Source organism: Penaeus japonicus, unplaced genomic scaffold (genome assembly GCF_977035675.1).
Source record: "Penaeus japonicus unplaced genomic scaffold, GWHDUDI00000001_assembly GWHDUDI00000016, whole genome shotgun sequence".
In the NCBI taxonomy this organism is placed as follows: domain Eukaryota; kingdom Metazoa; phylum Arthropoda; class Malacostraca; order Decapoda; family Penaeidae; genus Penaeus; species Penaeus japonicus.
The window spans coordinates 29,374,072-29,379,071 of record NW_028234418.1 but is presented as its reverse complement, the minus strand read 5'-3'; positions in this window follow the sequence as shown (position 1 = coordinate 29,379,071).

Below are 5,000 nucleotides of genomic sequence, written 5' to 3'. Positions count from 1 at the left end.
CTCTTCCGCTTCTCCCTCTTCTCTTCTTCTTTCCTATCATTCTTTTCTTCCCCCTCCCCCTTCCCTCTAGAGTCGCGTTTCAGACCAGCAAGAAGCCTCCCTTTTACGTGACTCGGTCAACGTCCGTTTCATGTTTCTCGTGTCTTCTTACTTCCGCCATAACGCAGTCGTAACGCTATCCTGAAGCCAACTTCTGTGTCCTTCATGTGAAAGGAAGTTTGCGAATTCCGAAATGATGTAGCCATGCACACTTTTCATGCACACACATTCACACACACACATACATACATACACACACACACATACACATACATGCACACACACATGCACATACACACACACATACACACATACACATACACACACACATGTACACACACACACACATACACACACACATGTACACACACACACATACACACACACATACACACACACACACACACACACACACACACACACACACACACACACACACATATACACATACACACACACATGTACACACACACACACACACAGACACACACACACACATACACTCTGGTGAAGTTAATAATGATGGTAATAACACTAATAACAATGATAATAAAGATAGATAGAATAACAACACCAGCAACAACTATAATGAGGATAAAAATGAGAACGAGAATGTCAACAGAGCTCTAACACTTCCCCCAATCCTCGCCGAATCTCTGATGATTTGCAAAGATTAGACAGGTGCCTTTGATGCTGTCGCGTGAGTTTGCCCGTTTTGCAATAATTGAGTTTTAATTCGAGTGAGATTACGCTTATGTGCCTCGGCGATGAATTTCGACTGGAAAGATTATTTCGTCTAATTCGCACAACCGGGAGTTCAAAGTCGTACAACCGGAAGTTCTAATTCGCACAACCGGAAGTTCTAATTCGCACAACCGGAAGTTCTAATTCGCACAACAGGAAGCTCAAATTCGCACAACCGGAAGTTCTAATTCGCACAACCGGAAGTTCTAATTCGCACAACAGGAAGCTCAAATTCGCACAACCGGAAGTTCTAATTTGCACAACCGGAAGTTCTGATTCGCACAACCGGAAGTTCTAATTCGCACAACCGGAAGTTCTAATTCGCACAACCGGAAGTTCTAATTCGCACAACCGGAAGCTCAAATACGCACAACCGGAAGTTCTAATTCGCACATCCGGAAGTTCAAATTCGCACAACCGGAAGTTCAAATTCGCACAACCGGAAATTCTAATTCGCACAACAGGAAGTCCTAATTCGCACAACAGGAAGCTCAAATTCGCACAACCGGAAGAAGTTTAGTCCCTGTGACGTCATTTCTTTTTTTTTGAAGTCGGTCTTACGGTTCTGCTGAAAGTGTGACGTCATTCGTTGTGTCTGAGTGACGTCATCCACTGCAATATCGATCATATGGTTTCCTTGTTATGGTGATAACGTATTGGTCACGGTGGTGGTAGTGGTGTTGTTAAAAGTGATATTTGTGGGAATTGATGACTGATAAGATTATATAATTTCGTATCATGATGACGAGGTGATAAGGATGTTGATATGAATAGTTCGTTTAGGATAATGATGATAAAAAAAGGGAAATTATAATTAATGGAGATTATTTTGATCATGATGATGGGACTAGTTATTATTATTATGATGATGATTATGAGAATAATGATAGTGAGGATAATGATTATGATAATGATGATAACGAGGTTAAGGCGGTGATAAGGATGATCTCTCGCTCTATCTCTCTATTCTCTCTCCTTCTACTCTCTCTCTCTCTCTCTTCTCTTTCTTCTCTCTCTCCTCTCTCTCTCTCTCTCCTCTCTCTCTCTCTCTCTCTCTCTCTCTCTCTCTCTCCTCTCTCTCTTCTCTCTCTCCTCTCTCTCTCTCTCTCTCTCTCTCTCTCTCTCTCCTCCTCTCTCTCCCTTGCCCCTTCGCTCCTCCATTCATCCTACTCTCCTTCTTCCATTTCCCTCCCCTCCTCCCTCCATTCCCAGGGAGGGGGAGGGAGGGAGGGAGGAAGGGGGGAGAGAGGAAGAGGGGGAAGGAGGGTGAAAGGGAGGAAGGGAGGGAGGGAGGGTAGCGAGAGGGAGAAGAAGATGGAGAGAAAGAGAGAGAGAGAGAGAGAGAGAGAAATTGAACAATAGAACAAAAGAGATGGAATATATGATAAATGATAATAACAGTAGTGATAAAGATAAAGATAATTGAAAAGATATAAGATGATATACCATGATACAAAATTTAATTATAATGACAACGGACATGTAACTCGGTTCATAAACTTAATCAAAGGAGGAGAGAGAGAGGCAAAAAAAGATAGGAAAAGAAGAGGAAGAAAGGAAAGAAGAAGAAGAGGAAGGGGAGGAGATGAAGAGGAGAAGAAGTAATAAGAGGAACAAGAGAAAGAGACGGAGAGGGAAGAGGAGGAACAAGTCAAGAAGAAAACGAGAGAAGAGAAACAAGAAAACAAAAATAATAGAAAAAAGAAGAAGAGGAGGAGAAAGAGAAATGAAGAAAGGAGGAGAAAGAGGAAGAGGAAAATCAAGAAATTAAAAAAAAGATAAAGAAGAAGAGAAGAGAAAGAGAAGGAGAAAGAAGAATAAAACCAAGAAGCAAAGAGAGTAAGAGAAAGAGAGGGGGGACACAAAAAGTAAAGGAAGAAGGAAAGAAAGAGAATATAAAGAAGAATAAGAAGAAAATAAGAAGTATATAAGCAAGAGTGAAAAGGAGGAGGAAAAAGAAGAAGAAAAAAAGGAGAAAGAGAAAGAAGAAAAAAAAGAAAAAAAGAGGAACAAAAACTCTAGGAAAAAGGAAAGAAAGAGAAGATAAAGAAGAAGAAGAAGAAGAAGAAGAAAACAAGAATTAAGATAAGAAAAATCGGAGAAAGCGAAGTAGGGAAGCACAAGAAGCGAAGAGGAAGAGGGAGAAAAGGAAGTCCACGTCGCCGCCCTGGCTAATTAGGATTTTCCAGCTTTTGATAAATGTTCCTGCAGGAGGAAGCATCCGGAAGAGTCCTGGGAAGCGTAATGAGGCGTCAGGCAAGATGGCTGCCCTTCGAGGCGGATGAGCAAATTGCTTTGTTAAAGTTTCCCCTTTGAAAAGAAAACGGAGATGATTTTTTTTTTTTTTTCGTGGGGGTTTTGTTTTTGTTTTGGTAAGAGTTAGAGTGAAGATAGAATAAAGAAAAAGATGATGAAAAATAATGGACGGTAGAGAGAGAAAGAAAGCGAAATTAAGATAAAAGTGAAGATAAGATAAAGAAAGAGAAATTAAAAAAACAATAATAGACCGTAGAGAGAGAAAGAAAGCGAAAATAAGTCAAAAGTAAAGATAAGATAAAGAAAAAGAAAATAATAATGGACCGTAGACAGAGAAAACGAAAGCGAAATTAAGATAGAAAGACGAAAGGGAAACGAGAAAATGGATTTGTTAAAATTCCGCCTTTGGAAAAAAGACAAGAAAACGGAGATGAGATTTTAAAGATAAGTAAATTCCAAGAGAAAGAGAAGATGAAATAAAGAATGAGAAGAAAAATGTGGGAAGAATGGAGAGAAAAGAATTAATAGGTAGGTAGAAAAATAGATAGATAGACAGACAGCGAGAGAGAGAGAGAGAGTTGGAGAGAGAGAGAGAGAGAGAGAGAGAGAGAGAGAGAGAAAGAGATAGATAGATAGATAGAGAGAGAGAGAGAGAGAGAGAGAGAGAGAGAGAGAGAGAGAGAGAGAGAGAGAGAGAGAGAGAGAGAGAGAGAGAGAGAGAAAGAGAGTTGGAGAGAGAGAGAGAGAGAGAGAGAGAGAGAGAGCGAGAGAGAGACAGAGAGAAAGAGAGAGAGAGAGAGAGAGAGAGAGAGAGAGAGAGAGAGAGAGAGAGAGAGAGAGAGAGAGAGAGAGAGAGAGAGAGAGAGAGAGAGAGAGAGAGAGAGACGAGAGAAAAGACAAGAGAGACGAGAGAGAGAGTGAGAGAGAGAGACGAAAGAGAGAGAGAGAGAGAGAGAGAGAGAAACGAAAGAGAGAGAGAGAGAGAGAGAGAGAGAGAGAGAGAGAAAGAGATAGAGAGAGAGAGAGAGATAATGACAGAGAGAAAGACAGACAGACAGATAGATAGATAGAGAGAGAGAGAGAGAGAGAAAGATAGATAGATAGATAGAGAGAGAGAGAGAGAGAATAGAGCCAGAGAGAGAGAGAAAATGAGGGAGGGAGGGAGGGAGGGAGAAAGTGTGAGAGAGAGAGAAAGTGAGAGAGAGAGAGAACGATAGATAGATAGATAGATAGATAGATAGAGAGAGAGAGAGAGAAAGAAAGATAGATAGATAGATAGATAGATAGATAGATAGATAGAGAGAGAGAGAGAGAGAGAGAGAGAATAGAGCCAGAAAACAGAATAAAATTTACAAATGTGAACTTTACAAGACTAAAACTTCAGGTCTCTGGAGAGATTAATAATCACAGGCAGCATCTCAAACACGTAGATCATCTAATTCACTCATTATTCACTAACGCTTATCAATATTGAAAGTGATAATCCCTTTCTAACTGAATTAAATTCTTAGTCAAAGATACGACGCGAAAACAACAACAGTAACTTGAACAACAACGGTAATATTAACAACAACAACATGAACAATGATAGGAATATGAACCACAACAACAGCAAAAACAACAATAACAAAAACAACATAAACAACAACAGCAATAACAACAACAAAAACGACATCAACAACAAGAAAGACACCTTAAACAGCAACAACAACAACAACAACAAAACCCCGCACCACAAACGAGAAAGAATGATAAACAACAACAACAACAAAACAACAAAAACCCCACCACCAACAAAAAAGACACCATAAACAACAACAACAACAACAAACCCCCACCACCAACAAAAAAGACACCATAAACAACAGCAACAACAACAAAACAACAACAAACCCCCACCACCAACAAAAAAGACACCATAAACAACAACTACAACAGCAAAACAAACCCCCACCACCAAC